The 15,895-nt window shown below is 51.4% G+C and overlaps 11 non-coding genes across 11 annotated transcripts; all 11 read right to left on the reverse strand.

Moving 5' to 3' along the window:
• Window positions 1-899: 899 nt before the first annotated feature.
• LOC126273632 (5S ribosomal RNA) lies at window positions 900-1,018 on the reverse strand. The gene has a single exon (XR_007549478.1). It is a non-coding gene; the product is annotated as a 5S ribosomal RNA (ribosomal RNA).
• Window positions 1,019-2,301: 1,283 nt separating this feature from the next.
• LOC126273644 (5S ribosomal RNA) lies at window positions 2,302-2,420 on the reverse strand. Its single transcript, XR_007549489.1, has one exon. It is a non-coding gene; the product is annotated as a 5S ribosomal RNA (ribosomal RNA).
• Window positions 2,421-3,703: 1,283 nt separating this feature from the next.
• On the reverse strand, window positions 3,704-3,822 carry LOC126273656 (5S ribosomal RNA). The gene has a single exon (XR_007549501.1). It is a non-coding gene; the product is annotated as a 5S ribosomal RNA (ribosomal RNA).
• Window positions 3,823-5,107: 1,285 nt separating this feature from the next.
• On the reverse strand, window positions 5,108-5,226 carry LOC126273669 (5S ribosomal RNA). The gene has a single exon (XR_007549512.1). It is a non-coding gene; the product is annotated as a 5S ribosomal RNA (ribosomal RNA).
• A 1,283-nt stretch (window positions 5,227-6,509) lies between these two features.
• LOC126273681 (5S ribosomal RNA) lies at window positions 6,510-6,628 on the reverse strand. The gene has a single exon (XR_007549523.1). It is a non-coding gene; the product is annotated as a 5S ribosomal RNA (ribosomal RNA).
• A 1,283-nt stretch (window positions 6,629-7,911) lies between these two features.
• Window positions 7,912-8,030, reverse strand: LOC126273693 (5S ribosomal RNA). The gene has a single exon (XR_007549534.1). It is a non-coding gene; the product is annotated as a 5S ribosomal RNA (ribosomal RNA).
• A 1,284-nt stretch (window positions 8,031-9,314) lies between these two features.
• Window positions 9,315-9,433, reverse strand: LOC126274645 (5S ribosomal RNA). The gene has a single exon (XR_007550208.1). It is a non-coding gene; the product is annotated as a 5S ribosomal RNA (ribosomal RNA).
• Window positions 9,434-10,718: 1,285 nt separating this feature from the next.
• LOC126274656 (5S ribosomal RNA) lies at window positions 10,719-10,837 on the reverse strand. Its single transcript, XR_007550219.1, has one exon. It is a non-coding gene; the product is annotated as a 5S ribosomal RNA (ribosomal RNA).
• Window positions 10,838-12,122: 1,285 nt separating this feature from the next.
• Window positions 12,123-12,241, reverse strand: LOC126273704 (5S ribosomal RNA). Its single transcript, XR_007549545.1, has one exon. It is a non-coding gene; the product is annotated as a 5S ribosomal RNA (ribosomal RNA).
• A 1,285-nt stretch (window positions 12,242-13,526) lies between these two features.
• LOC126273715 (5S ribosomal RNA) lies at window positions 13,527-13,645 on the reverse strand. The gene has a single exon (XR_007549556.1). It is a non-coding gene; the product is annotated as a 5S ribosomal RNA (ribosomal RNA).
• A 1,284-nt stretch (window positions 13,646-14,929) lies between these two features.
• On the reverse strand, window positions 14,930-15,048 carry LOC126274667 (5S ribosomal RNA). The gene has a single exon (XR_007550230.1). It is a non-coding gene; the product is annotated as a 5S ribosomal RNA (ribosomal RNA).
• Between the last annotated feature and the right edge of the window lie 847 nt (window positions 15,049-15,895).

Here is a 15,895-nt window from a genome sequence, read left to right on the forward strand (position 1 = left end):
GGCTGTCACCTTCCGTCCCGACTTGTCCCGACTTTGCTCGACTGCCGCTCGCTGCCGCTCGGGTCGCGGTCCATATGACAGCACAAGCACGAGGAACATCTGCGAGATGGGCGCGGGCCGAACCGGCGTGTCCGAGGCGACGTGTGCGGCCGTTCGGAGCTACCAGAGCAGCTCTGTGCCGCGCCGTGCCGCGGAAAGGTGCGAAAACATGCACACAAGACACAGGCTTTTCGACAAAGTATCCATCTCTTGTAGCGACGAAAGGTAAATTTTTGTTTACAAATTTGCCGTTGTGCACTGCTACAAAACAATATGCCCTGACGTATTTCACAACATTTCTGTCACTTCATACTGTTTTGTTATTTCCAGAGACTCTTTGGAAGTCTTCCTTGGCGCACTCTTTTCAAACTGAGTTCCTTAATATCGTACCTTACGATAGTTTAAAATCAGTATGGAAGCATCTTTGTCACATGAGAAAGGTAGCATGAAAAAACGGCTGTCAGGGGTAGCGACAAGAAAGCAAGAAATGAAGACAGCCAGAGTTCCCAGGCGGTCGCCGATCCGAATATAAACACTGTTGCTTATCTTCGGTGGTCGGACGGGAACAGGTTTTTTTTAATGTAGTTACTTTTTGGAATTTAGCGCTCCTACAAAACAGTAGGCTCTGACGCATTTCAAGAGCACATCTGTCGATTCGCAGTGTTTCGTTATTTTCAACGAGTTCCTAGCACTCTTCCTCCGCGCATTCTTGTACAAACTGAGTTCATTACTGTAATTTCGCATCTTACATTTAATACAGTAGTTTAAAATGCTTGTGGAAGCATCTTTGTCGCACCTGACAGTTTGTATGAAAAGAGGGCTGGCAGGTGTAGTGACATAAAATTTAAAAGAAGAGAGGGAGCCAACAGCACCCGGTGTTCCCAGGCGGTCACCCATCCAAGTACTAACCGGGCCCGATGTTGCTTAACTTCGGTGATCGGACGAGAACCGGTGCATTCAACATGGTATGGCCGTTGGCGTCCTTATACTGTAGCCGCACGGCACAAGAAGGCTTCGCCTCTCCTCCCAATACACGCAATCGCCATTTTCGGTGGCACATTTGACGCAAAGCACGTCCTTCCACCTCGAAGGCGACGCGCAGTGCTGCGCGCCGCCACGTGGGTCAGACGCACAACACAGCTGCTCGTTGCACCTCCTGTCATTCGTTTGGTTCGTGCGGCCTCCGACACTCGCGGGAGACGCACCTTGTTATTGTTGTCCGTCGCAGGGATTGCGCGCGGCCGGGCGGCGGGTGGAGTGCGCGGGGTGTGGCGGTGTCCTGCTGGACCGAGAGAAGCGTTCTCACCTGCCTGACACGCGTCGCGCTTCTAGATATTTGCGTAATTCGATACGGTGCATAATCGGCTGTCACCTTCCGTCCCGACTTGTCCCGACTTTGCTCGACTGCCGCTCGCTGCCGCTCGGGTCGCGGTCCATATGACAGCACAAGCACGAGGAACATCTGCGAGATGGGCGCGGGCCGAACCGGCGTGTCCGAGGCGACGTGTGCGGCCGTTCGGAGCTACCAGAGCAGCTCTGTGCCGCGCCGTGCCGCGGAAAGGTGCGAAAACATGCACACAAGACACAGGCTTTTCGACAAAGTATCCATCTCTTGTAGCGACGAAAGGTAAATTTTTGTTTACAAATTTGCCGTTGTGCACTGCTACAAAACAATATGCCCTGACGTATTTCACAACATTTCTGTCACTTCATACTGTTTTGTTATTTCCAGAGACTCTTTGGAAGTCTTCCTTGGCGCACTCTTTTCAAACTGAGTTCCTTAATATCGTACCTTACGATAGTTTAAAATCAGTATGGAAGCATCTTTGTCACATGAGAAAGGTAGCATGAAAAAACGGCTGTCAGGGGTAGCGACAAGAAAGCAAGAAATGAAGACAGCCAGAGTTCCCAGGCGGTCGCCGATCCGAATATAAACACTGTTGCTTATCTTCGGTGGTCGGACGGGAACAGGTTTTTTTTAATGTAGTTACTTTTTGGAATTTAGCGCTCCTACAAAACAGTAGGCTCTGACGCATTTCAAGAGCACATCTGTCGATTCGCAGTGTTTCGTTATTTTCAACGAGTTCCTAGCACTCTTCCTCCGCGCATTCTTGTACAAACTGAGTTCATTACTGTAATTTCGCATCTTACGTTTAATACAGTAGTTTAAAATGCTTGTGGAAGCATCTTTGTCGCACCTGACAGTTTGTATGAAAAGAGGGCTGGCAGGTGTAGTGACATAAAATTTAAAAGAAGAGAGGGAGCCAACAGCACCCGGTGTTCCCAGGCGGTCACCCATCCAAGTACTAACCGGGCCCGATGTTGCTTAACTTCGGTGATCGGACGAGAACCGGTGCATTCAACATGGTATGGCCGTTGGCGTCCTTATACTGTAGCCGCACGGCACAAGAAGGCTTCGCCTCTCCTCCCAATACACGCAATCGCCATTTTCGGTGGCACATTTGACGCAAAGCACGTCCTTCCACCTCGAAGGCGACGCGCAGTGCTGCGCGCCGCCACGTGGGTCAGACGCACAACACAGCTGCTCGTTGCACCTCCTGTCATTCGTTTGGTTCGTGCGGCCTCCGACACTCGCGGGAGACGCACCTTGTTATTGTTGTCCGTCGCAGGGATTGCGCGCGGCCGGGCGGCGGGTGGAGTGCGCGGGGTGTGGCGGTGTCCTGCTGGACCGAGAGAAGCGTTCTCACCTGCCTGACACGCGTCGCGCTTCTAGATATTTGCGTAATTCGATACGGTGCATAATCGGCTGTCACCTTCCGTCCCGACTTGTCCCGACTTTGCTCGACTGCCGCTCGCTGCCGCTCGGGTCGCGGTCCATATGACAGCACAAGCACGAGGAACATCTGCGAGATTTGCGCGGGCCGAACCGGCGTGTCCGAGGCGACGTGTGCGGCCGTTCGGAGCTACCAGAGCAGCTCTGTGCCGCGCCGTGCCGCGGAAAGGTGCGAAAACATGCACACAAGACACAGGCTTTTCGACAAAGTATCCATCTCTTGTAGCGACGAAAGGTAAATTTTTGTTTACAAATTTGCCGTTGTGCACTGCTACAAAACAATATGCCCTGACGTATTTCACAACATTTCTGTCACTTCATACTGTTTTGTTATTTCCAGAGACTCTTTGGAAGTCTTCCTTGGCGCACTCTTTTCAAACTGAGTTCCTTAATATCGTACCTTACGATAGTTTAAAATCAGTATGGAAGCATCTTTGTCACATGAGAAAGGTAGCATGAGAAAACGGCTGTCAGGGGTAGCGACAAGAAAGCAAGAAATGAAGACAGCCAGAGTTCCCAGGCGGTCGCCGATCCGAATATAAACACTGTTGCTTATCTTCGGTGGTCGGACGGGAACAGGTTTTTTTTAATGTAGTTACTTTTTGGAATTTAGCGCTCCTACAAAACAGTAGGCTCTGACGCATTTCAAGAGCACATCTGTCGATTCGCAGTGTTTCGTTATTTTCAACGAGTTCCTAGCACTCTTCCTCCGCGCATTCTTGTACAAACTGAGTTCATTACTGTAATTTCGCATCTTACATTTAATACAGTAGTTTAAAATGCTTGTGGAAGCATCTTTGTCGCACCTGACAGTTTGTATGAAAAGAGGGCTGGCAGGTGTAGTGACATAAAATTTAAAAGAAGAGAGGGAGCCAACAGCACCCGGTGTTCCCAGGCGGTCACCCATCCAAGTACTAACCGGGCCCGATGTTGCTTAACTTCGGTGATCGGACGAGAACCGGTGCATTCAACATGGTATGGCCGTTGGCGTCCTTATACTGTAGCCGCACGGCACAAGAAGGCTTCGCCTCTCCTCCCAATACACGCAATCGCCATTTTCGGTGGCACATTTGACGCAAAGCACGTCCTTCCACCTCGAAGGCGACGCGCAGTGCTGCGCGCCGCCACGTGGGTCAGACGCACAACACAGCTGCTCGTTGCACCTCCTGTCATTCGTTTGGTTCGTGCGGCCTCCGACACTCGCGGGAGACGCACCTTGTTATTGTTGTCCGTCGCAGGGATTGCGCGCGGCCGGGCGGCGGGTGGAGTGCGCGGGGTGTGGCGGTGTCCTGCTGGACCGAGAGAAGCGTTCTCACCTGCCTGACACGCGTCGCGCTTCTAGATATTTGCGTAATTCGATACGGTGCATAATCGGCTGTCACCTTCCGTCCCGACTTGTCCCGACTTTGCTCGACTGCCGCTCGCTGCCGCTCGGGTCGCGGTCCATATGACAGCACAAGCACGAGGAACATCTGCGAGATTTGCGCGGGCCGAACCGGCGTGTCCGAGGCGACGTGTGCGGCCGTTCGGAGCTACCAGAGCAGCTCTGTGCCGCGCCGTGCCGCGGAAAGGTGCGAAAACATGCACACAAGACACAGGCTTTTCGACAAAGTATCCATCTCTTGTAGCGACGAAAGGTAAATTTTTGTTTACAAATTTGCCGTTGTGCACTGCTACAAAACAATATGCCCTGACGTATTTCACAACATTTCTGTCACTTCATACTGTTTTGTTATTTCCAGAGACTCTTTGGAAGTCTTCCTTGGCGCACTCTTTTCAAACTGAGTTCCTTAATATCGTACCTTACGATAGTTTAAAATCAGTATGGAAGCATCTTTGTCACATGAGAAAGGTAGCATGAAAAAACGGCTGTCAGGGGTAGCGACAAGAAAGCAAGAAATGAAGACAGCCAGAGTTCCCAGGCGGTCGCCGATCCGAATATAAACACTGTTGCTTATCTTCGGTGGTCGGACGGGAACAGGTTTTTTTTTTAATGTAGTTACTTTTTGGAATTTAGCGCTCCTACAAAACAGTAGGCTCTGACGCATTTCAAGAGCACATCTGTCGATTCGCAGTGTTTCGTTATTTTCAACGAGTTCCTAGCACTCTTCCTCCGCGCATTCTTGTACAAACTGAGTTCATTACTGTAATTTCGCATCTTACGTTTAATACAGTAGTTTAAAATGCTTGTGGAAGCATCTTTGTCGCACCTGACAGTTTGTATGAAAAGAGGGCTGGCAGGTGTAGTGACATAAAATTTAAAAGAAGAGAGGGAGCCAACAGCACCCGGTGTTCCCAGGCGGTCACCCATCCAAGTACTAACCGGGCCCGATGTTGCTTAACTTCGGTGATCGGACGAGAACCGGTGCATTCAACATGGTATGGCCGTTGGCGTCCTTATACTGTAGCCGCACGGCACAAGAAGGCTTCGCCTCTCCTCCCAATACACGCAATCGCCATTTTCGGTGGCACATTTGACGCAAAGCACGTCCTTCCACCTCGAAGGCGACGCGCAGTGCTGCGCGCCGCCACGTGGGTCAGACGCACAACACAGCTGCTCGTTGCACCTCCTGTCATTCGTTTGGTTCGTGCGGCCTCCGACACTCGCGGGAGACGCACCTTGTTATTGTTGTCCGTCGCAGGGATTGCGCGCGGCCGGGCGGCGGGTGGAGTGCGCGGGGTGTGGCGGTGTCCTGCTGGACCGAGAGAAGCGTTCTCACCTGCCTGACACGCGTCGCGCTTCTAGATATTTGCGTAATTCGATACGGTGCATAATCGGCTGTCACCTTCCGTCCCGACTTGTCCCGACTTTGCTCGACTGCCGCTCGCTGCCGCTCGGGTCGCGGTCCATATGACAGCACAAGCACGAGGAACATCTGCGAGATTTGCGCGGGCCGAACCGGCGTGTCCGAGGCGACGTGTGCGGCCGTTCGGAGCTACCAGAGCAGCTCTGTGCCGCGCCGTGCCGCGGAAAGGTGCGAAAACATGCACACAAGACACAGGCTTTTCGACAAAGTATCCATCTCTTGTAGCGACGAAAGGTAAATTTTTGTTTACAAATTTGCCGTTGTGCACTGCTACAAAACAATATGCCCTGACGTATTTCACAACATTTCTGTCACTTCATACTGTTTTGTTATTTCCAGAGACTCTTTGGAAGTCTTCCTTGGCGCACTCTTTTCAAACTGAGTTCCTTAATATCGTACCTTACGATAGTTTAAAATCAGTATGGAAGCATCTTTGTCACATGAGAAAGGTAGCATGAAAAAACGGCTGTCAGGGGTAGCGACAAGAAAGCAAGAAATGAAGACAGCCAGAGTTCCCAGGCGGTCGCCGATCCGAATATAAACACTGTTGCTTATCTTCGGTGGTCGGACGGGAACAGGTTTTTTTTAATGTAGTTACTTTTTGGAATTTAGCGCTCCTACAAAACAGTAGGCTCTGACGCATTTCAAGAGCACATCTGTCGATTCGCAGTGTTTCGTTATTTTCAACGAGTTCCTAGCACTCTTCCTCCGCGCATTCTTGTACAAACTGAGTTCATTACTGTAATTTCGCATCTTACGTTTAATACAGTAGTTTAAAATGCTTGTGGAAGCATCTTTGTCGCACCTGACAGTTTGTATGAAAAGAGGGCTGGCAGGTGTAGTGACATAAAATTTAAAAGAAGAGAGGGAGCCAACAGCACCCGGTGTTCCCAGGCGGTCACCCATCCAAGTACTAACCGGGCCCGATGTTGCTTAACTTCGGTGATCGGACGAGAACCGGTGCATTCAACATGGTATGGCCGTTGGCGTCCTTATACTGTAGCCGCACGGCACAAGAAGGCTTCGCCTCTCCTCCCAATACACGCAATCGCCATTTTCGGTGGCACATTTGACGCAAAGCACGTCCTTCCACCTCGAAGGCGACGCGCAGTGCTGCGCGCCGCCACGTGGGTCAGACGCACAACACAGCTGCTCGTTGCACCTCCTGTCATTCGTTTGGTTCGTGCGGCCTCCGACACTCGCGGGAGACGCACCTTGTTATTGTTGTCCGTCGCAGGGATTGCGCGCGGCCGGGCGGCGGGTGGAGTGCGCGGGGTGTGGCGGTGTCCTGCTGGACCGAGAGAAGCGTTCTCACCTGCCTGACACGCGTCGCGCTTCTAGATATTTGCGTAATTCGATACGGTGCATAATCGGCTGTCACCTTCCGTCCCGACTTGTCCCGACTTTGCTCGACTGCCGCTCGCTGCCGCTCGGGTCGCGGTCCATATGACAGCACAAGCACGAGGAACATCTGCGAGATTTGCGCGGGCCGAACCGGCGTGTCCGAGGCGACGTGTGCGGCCGTTCGGAGCTACCAGAGCAGCTCTGTGCCGCGCCGTGCCGCGGAAAGGTGCGAAAACATGCACACAAGACACAGGCTTTTCGACAAAGTATCCATCTCTTGTAGCGACGAAAGGTAAATTTTTGTTTACAAATTTGCCGTTGTGCACTGCTACAAAACAATATGCCCTGACGTATTTCACAACATTTCTGTCACTTCATACTGTTTTGTTATTTCCAGAGACTCTTTGGAAGTCTTCCTTGGCGCACTCTTTTCAAACTGAGTTCCTTAATATCGTACCTTACGATAGTTTAAAATCAGTATGGAAGCATCTTTGTCACATGAGAAAGGTAGCATGAGAAAACGGCTGTCAGGGGTAGCGACAAGAAAGCAAGAAATGAAGACAGCCAGAGTTCCCAGGCGGTCGCCGATCCGAATATAAACACTGTTGCTTATCTTCGGTGGTCGGACGGGAACAGGTTTTTTTTAATGTAGTTACTTTTTGGAATTTAGCGCTCCTACAAAACAGTAGGCTCTGACGCATTTCAAGAGCACATCTGTCGATTCGCAGTGTTTCGTTATTTTCAACGAGTTCCTAGCACTCTTCCTCCGCGCATTCTTGTACAAACTGAGTTCATTACTGTAATTTCGCATCTTACATTTAATACAGTAGTTTAAAATGCTTGTGGAAGCATCTTTGTCGCACCTGACAGTTTGTATGAAAAGAGGGCTGGCAGGTGTAGTGACATAAAATTTAAAAGAAGAGAGGGAGCCAACAGCACCCGGTGTTCCCAGGCGGTCACCCATCCAAGTACTAACCGGGCCCGATGTTGCTTAACTTCGGTGATCGGACGAGAACCGGTGCATTCAACATGGTATGGCCGTTGGCGTCCTTATACTGTAGCCGCACGGCACAAGAAGGCTTCGCCTCTCCTCCCAATACACGCAATCGCCATTTTCGGTGGCACATTTGACGCAAAGCACGTCCTTCCACCTCGAAGGCGACGCGCAGTGCTGCGCGCCGCCACGTGGGTCAGACGCACAACACAGCTGCTCGTTGCACCTCCTGTCATTCGTTTGGTTCGTGCGGCCTCCGACACTCGCGGGAGACGCACCTTGTTATTGTTGTCCGTCGCAGGGATTGCGCGCGGCCGGGCGGCGGGTGGAGTGCGCGGGGTGTGGCGGTGTCCTGCTGGACCGAGAGAAGCGTTCTCACCTGCCTGACACGCGTCGCGCTTCTAGATATTTGCGTAATTCGATACGGTGCATAATCGGCTGTCACCTTCCGTCCCGACTTGTCCCGACTTTGCTCGACTGCCGCTCGCTGCCGCTCGGGTCGCGGTCCATATGACAGCACAAGCACGAGGAACATCTGCGAGATTTGCGCGGGCCGAACCGGCGTGTCCGAGGCGACGTGTGCGGCCGTTCGGAGCTACCAGAGCAGCTCTGTGCCGCGCCGTGCCGCGGAAAGGTGCGAAAACATGCACACAAGACACAGGCTTTTCGACAAAGTATCCATCTCTTGTAGCGACGAAAGGTAAATTTTTGTTTACAAATTTGCCGTTGTGCACTGTTACAAAACAATATGCCCTGACGTATTTCACAACATTTCTGTCACTTCATACTGTTTTGTTATTTCCAGAGACTCTTTGGAAGTCTTCCTTGGCGCACTCTTTTCAAACTGAGTTCCTTAATATCGTACCTTACGATAGTTTAAAATCAGTATGGAAGCATCTTTGTCACATGAGAAAGGTAGCATGAAAAAACGGCTGTCAGGGGTAGCGACAAGAAAGCAAGAAATGAAGACAGCCAGAGTTCCCAGGCGGTCGCCGATCCGAATATAAACACTGTTGCTTATCTTCGGTGGTCGGACGGGAACAGGTTTTTTTTTAATGTAGTTACTTTTTGGAATTTAGCGCTCCTACAAAACAGTAGGCTCTGACGCATTTCAAGAGCACATCTGTCGATTCGCAGTGTTTCGTTATTTTCAACGAGTTCCTAGCACTCTTCCTCCGCGCATTCTTGTACAAACTGAGTTCATTACTGTAATTTCGCATCTTACGTTTAATACAGTAGTTTAAAATGCTTGTGGAAGCATCTTTGTCGCACCTGACAGTTTGTATGAAAAGAGGGCTGGCAGGTGTAGTGACATAAAATTTAAAAGAAGAGAGGGAGCCAACAGCACCCGGTGTTCCCAGGCGGTCACCCATCCAAGTACTAACCAGGCCCGATGTTGCTTAACTTCGGTGATCGGACGAGAACCGGTGCATTCAACATGGTATGGCCGTTGGCGTCCTTATACTGTAGCCGCACGGCACAAGAAGGCTTCGCCTCTCCTCCCAATACACGCAATCGCCATTTTCGGTGGCACATTTGACGCAAAGCACGTCCTTCCACCTCGAAGGCGACGCGCAGTGCTGCGCGCCGCCACGTGGGTCAGACGCACAACACAGCTGCTCGTTGCACCTCCTGTCATTCGTTTGGTTCGTGCGGCCTCCGACACTCGCGGGAGACGCACCTTGTTATTGTTGTCCGTCGCAGGGATTGCGCGCGGCCGGGCGGCGGGTGGAGTGCGCGGGGTGTGGCGGTGTCCTGCTGGACCGAGAGAAGCGTTCTCACCTGCCTGACACGCGTCGCGCTTCTAGATATTTGCGTAATTCGATACGGTGCATAATCGGCTGTCACCTTCCGTCCCGACTTGTCCCGACTTTGCTCGACTGCCGCTCGCTGCCGCTCGGGTCGCGGTCCATATGACAGCACAAGCACGAGGAACATCTGCGAGATTTGCGCGGGCCGAACCGGCGTGTCCGAGGCGACGTGTGCGGCCGTTCGGAGCTACCAGAGCAGCTCTGTGCCGCGCCGTGCCGCGGAAAGGTGCGAAAACATGCACACAAGACACAGGCTTTTCGACAAAGTATCCATCTCTTGTAGCGACGAAAGGTAAATTTTTGTTTACAAATTTGCCGTTGTGCACTGCTACAAAACAATATGCCCTGACGTATTTCACAACATTTCTGTCACTTCATACTGTTTTGTTATTTCCAGAGACTCTTTGGAAGTCTTCCTTGGCGCACTCTTTTCAAACTGAGTTCCTTAATATCGTACCTTACGATAGTTTAAAATCAGTATGGAAGCATCTTTGTCACATGAGAAAGGTAGCATGAAAAAACGGCTGTCAGGGGTAGCGACAAGAAAGCAAGAAATGAAGACAGCCAGAGTTCCCAGGCGGTCGCCGATCCGAATATAAACACTGTTGCTTATCTTCGGTGGTCGGACGGGAACAGGTTTTTTTTTTAATGTAGTTACTTTTTGGAATTTAGCGCTCCTACAAAACAGTAGGCTCTGACGCATTTCAAGAGCACATCTGTCGATTCGCAGTGTTTCGTTATTTTCAACGAGTTCCTAGCACTCTTCCTCCGCGCATTCTTGTACAAACTGAGTTCATTACTGTAATTTCGCATCTTACGTTTAATACAGTAGTTTAAAATGCTTGTGGAAGCATCTTTGTCGCACCTGACAGTTTGTATGAAAAGAGGGCTGGCAGGTGTAGTGACATAAAATTTAAAAGAAGAGAGGGAGCCAACAGCACCCGGTGTTCCCAGGCGGTCACCCATCCAAGTACTAACCAGGCCCGATGTTGCTTAACTTCGGTGATCGGACGAGAACCGGTGCATTCAACATGGTATGGCCGTTGGCGTCCTTATACTGTAGCCGCACGGCACAAGAAGGCTTCGCCTCTCCTCCCAATACACGCAATCGCCATTTTCGGTGGCACATTTGACGCAAAGCACGTCCTTCCACCTCGAAGGCGACGCGCAGTGCTGCGCGCCGCCACGTGGGTCAGACGCACAACACAGCTGCTCGTTGCACCTCCTGTCATTCGTTTGGTTCGTGCGGCCTCCGACACTCGCGGGAGACGCACCTTGTTATTGTTGTCCGTCGCAGGGATTGCGCGCGGCCGGGCGGCGGGTGGAGTGCGCGGGGTGTGGCGGTGTCCTGCTGGACCGAGAGAAGCGTTCTCACCTGCCTGACACGCGTCGCGCTTCTAGATATTTGCGTAATTCGATACGGTGCATAATCGGCTGTCACCTTCCGTCCCGACTTGTCCCGACTTTGCTCGACTGCCGCTCGCTGCCGCTCGGGTCGCGGTCCATATGACAGCACAAGCACGAGGAACATCTGCGAGATTTGCGCGGGCCGAACCGGCGTGTCCGAGGCGACGTGTGCGGCCGTTCGGAGCTACCAGAGCAGCTCTGTGCCGCGCCGTGCCGCGGAAAGGTGCGAAAACATGCACACAAGACACAGGCTTTTCGACAAAGTATCCATCTCTTGTAGCGACGAAAGGTAAATTTTTGTTTACAAATTTGCCGTTGTGCACTGCTACAAAACAATATGCCCTGACGTATTTCACAACATTTCTGTCACTTCATACTGTTTTGTTATTTCCAGAGACTCTTTGGAAGTCTTCCTTGGCGCACTCTTTTCAAACTGAGTTCCTTAATATCGTACCTTACGATAGTTTAAAATCAGTATGGAAGCATCTTTGTCACATGAGAAAGGTAGCATGAAAAAACGGCTGTCAGGGGTAGCGACAAGAAAGCAAGAAATGAAGACAGCCAGAGTTCCCAGGCGGTCGCCGATCCGAATATAAACACTGTTGCTTATCTTCGGTGGTCGGACGGGAACAGGTTTTTTTTTTAATGTAGTTACTTTTTGGAATTTAGCGCTCCTACAAAACAGTAGGCTCTGACGCATTTCAAGAGCACATCTGTCGATTCGCAGTGTTTCGTTATTTTCAACGAGTTCCTAGCACTCTTCCTCCGCGCATTCTTGTACAAACTGAGTTCATTACTGTAATTTCGCATCTTACGTTTAATACAGTAGTTTAAAATGCTTGTGGAAGCATCTTTGTCGCACCTGACAGTTTGTATGAAAAGAGGGCTGGCAGGTGTAGTGACATAAAATTTAAAAGAAGAGAGGGAGCCAACAGCACCCGGTGTTCCCAGGCGGTCACCCATCCAAGTACTAACCGGGCCCGATGTTGCTTAACTTCGGTGATCGGACGAGAACCGGTGCATTCAACATGGTATGGCCGTTGGCGTCCTTATACTGTAGCCGCACGGCACAAGAAGGCTTCGCCTCTCCTCCCAATACACGCAATCGCCATTTTCGGTGGCACATTTGACGCAAAGCACGTCCTTCCACCTCGAAGGCGACGCGCAGTGCTGCGCGCCGCCACGTGGGTCAGACGCACAACACAGCTGCTCGTTGCACCTCCTGTCATTCGTTTGGTTCGTGCGGCCTCCGACACTCGCGGGATACGCACCTTGTTATTGTTGTCCGTCGCAGGGATTGCGCGCGGCCGGGCGGCGGGTGGAGTGCGCGGGGTGTGGCGGTGTCCTGCTGGACCGAGAGAAGCGTTCTCACCTGCCTGACACGCGTCGCGCTTCTAGATATTTGCGTAATTCGATACGGTGCATAATCGGCTGTCACCTTCCGTCCCGACTTGTCCCGACTTTGCTCGACTGCCGCTCGCTGCCGCTCGGGTCGCGGTCCATATGACAGCACAAGCACGAGGAACATCTGCGAGATTTGCGCGGGCCGAACCGGCGTGTCCGAGGCGACGTGTGCGGCCGTTCGGAGCTACCAGAGCAGCTCTGTGCCGCGCCGTGCCGCGGAAAGGTGCGAAAACATGCACACAAGACACAGGCTTTTCGACAAAGTATCCATCTCTTGTAGCGACGAAAGGTAAATTTTTGTTTACAAATTTGCCGTTGTGCACTGCTACAAAACAATATGCCCTGACGTATTTCACAACATTTCTGTCACTTCATACTGTTTTGTTATTTCCAGAGACTCTTTGGAAGTCTTCCTTGGCGCACTCTTTTCAAACTGAGTTCCTTAATATCGTACCTTACGATAGTTTAAAATCAGTATGGAAGCATCTTTGTCACATGAGAAAGGTAGCATGAAAAAACGGCTGTCAGGGGTAGCGACAAGAAAGCAAGAAATGAAGACAGCCAGAGTTCCCAGGCGGTCGCCGATCCGAATATAAACACTGTTGCTTATCTTCGGTGGTCGGACGGGAACAGGTTTTTTTTTTAATGTAGTTACTTTTTGGAATTTAGCGCTCCTACAAAACAGTAGGCTCTGACGCATTTCAAGAGCACATCTGTCGATTCGCAGTGTTTCGTTATTTTCAACGAGTTCCTAGCACTCTTCCTCCGCGCATTCTTGTACAAACTGAGTTCATTACTGTAATTTCGCATCTTACGTTTAATACAGTAGTTTAAAATGCTTGTGGAAGCATCTTTGTCGCACCTGACAGTTTGTATGAAAAGAGGGCTGGCAGGTGTAGTGACATAAAATTTAAAAGAAGAGAGGGAGCCAACAGCACCCGGTGTTCCCAGGCGGTCACCCATCCAAGTACTAACCGGGCCCGATGTTGCTTAACTTCGGTGATCGGACGAGAACCGGTGCATTCAACATGGTATGGCCGTTGGCGTCCTTATACTGTAGCCGCACGGCACAAGAAGGCTTCGCCTCTCCTCCCAATACACGCAATCGCCATTTTCGGTGGCACATTTGACGCAAAGCACGTCCTTCCACCTCGAAGGCGACGCGCAGTGCTGCGCGCCGCCACGTGGGTCAGACGCACAACACAGCTGCTCGTTGCACCTCCTGTCATTCGTTTGGTTCGTGCGGCCTCCGACACTCGCGGGAGACGCACCTTGTTATTGTTGTCCGTCGCAGGGATTGCGCGCGGCCGGGCGGCGGGTGGAGTGCGCGGGGTGTGGCGGTGTCCTGCTGGACCGAGAGAAGCGTTCTCACCTGCCTGACACGCGTCGCGCTTCTAGATATTTGCGTAATTCGATACGGTGCATAATCGGCTGTCACCTTCCGTCCCGACTTGTCCCGACTTTGCTCGACTGCCGCTCGCTGCCGCTCGGGTCGCGGTCCATATGACAGCACAAGCACGAGGAACATCTGCGAGATTTGCGCGGGCCGAACCGGCGTGTCCGAGGCGACGTGTGCGGCCGTTCGGAGCTACCAGAGCAGCTCTGTGCCGCGCCGTGCCGCGGAAAGGTGCGAAAACATGCACACAAGACACAGGCTTTTCGACAAAGTATCCATCTCTTGTAGCGACGAAAGGTAAATTTTTGTTTACAAATTTGCCGTTGTGCACTGTTACAAAACAATATGCCCTGACGTATTTCACAACATTTCTGTCACTTCATACTGTTTTGTTATTTCCAGAGACTCTTTGGAAGTCTTCCTTGGCGCACTCTTTTCAAACTGAGTTCCTTAATATCGTACCTTACGATAGTTTAAAATCAGTATGGAAGCATCTTTGTCACATGAGAAAGGTAGCATGAAAAAACGGCTGTCAGGGGTAGCGACAAGAAAGCAAGAAATGAAGACAGCCAGAGTTCCCAGGCGGTCGCCGATCCGAATATAAACACTGTTGCTTATCTTCGGTGGTCGGACGGGAACAGGTTTTTTTTTAATGTAGTTACTTTTTGGAATTTAGCGCTCCTACAAAACAGTAGGCTCTGACGCATTTCAAGAGCACATCTGTCGATTCGCAGTGTTTCGTTATTTTCAACGAGTTCCTAGCACTCTTCCTCCGCGCATTCTTGTACAAACTGAGTTCATTACTGTAATTTCGCATCTTACGTTTAATACAGTAGTTTAAAATGCTTGTGGAAGCATCTTTGTCGCACCTGACAGTTTGTATGAAAAGAGGGCTGGCAGGTGTAGTGACATAAAATTTAAAAGAAGAGAGGGAGCCAACAGCACCCGGTGTTCCCAGGCGGTCACCCATCCAAGTACTAACCAGGCCCGATGTTGCTTAACTTCGGTGATCGGACGAGAACCGGTGCATTCAACATGGTATGGCCGTTGGCGTCCTTATACTGTAGCCGCACGGCACAAGAAGGCTTCGCCTCTCCTCCCAATACACGCAATCGCCATTTTCGGTGGCACATTTGACGCAAAGCACGTCCTTCCACCTCGAAGGCGACGCGCAGTGCTGCGCGCCGCCACGTGGGTCAGACGCACAACACAGCTGCTCGTTGCACCTCCTGTCATTCGTTTGGTTCGTGCGGCCTCCGACACTCGCGGGAGACGCACCTTGTTATTGTTGTCCGTCGCAGGGATTGCGCGCGGCCGGGCGGCGGGTGGAGTGCGCGGGGTGTGGCGGTGTCCTGCTGGACCGAGAGAAGCGTTCTCACCTGCCTGACACGCGTCGCGCTTCTAGATATTTGCGTAATTCGATACGGTGCATAATCGGCTGTCACCTTCCGTCCCGACTTGTCCCGACTTTGCTCGACTGCCGCTCGCTGCCGCTCGGGTCGCGGTCCATATGACAGCACAAGCACGAGGAACATCTGCGAGATTTGCGCGGGCCGAACCGGCGTGTCCGAGGCGACGTGTGCGGCCGTTCGGAGCTACCAGAGCAGCTCTGTGCCGCGCCGTGCCGCGGAAAGGTGCGAAAACATGCACACAAGACACAGGCTTTTCGACAAAGTATCCATCTCTTGTAGCGACGAAAGGTAAATTTTTGTTTACAAATTTGCCGTTGTGCACTGCTACAAAACAATATGCCCTGACGTATTTCACAACATTTCTGTCACTTCATACTGTTTTGTTATTTCCAGAGACTCTTTGGAAGTCTTCCTTGGCGCACTCTTTTCAAACTGAGTTCCTTAATATCGTACCTTACGATAGTTTAAAATCAGTATGGAAGCATCT

Source organism: Schistocerca gregaria, chromosome 5, assembly GCF_023897955.1.
Source record: "Schistocerca gregaria isolate iqSchGreg1 chromosome 5, iqSchGreg1.2, whole genome shotgun sequence".
Taxonomy (NCBI): domain Eukaryota; kingdom Metazoa; phylum Arthropoda; class Insecta; order Orthoptera; family Acrididae; genus Schistocerca; species Schistocerca gregaria.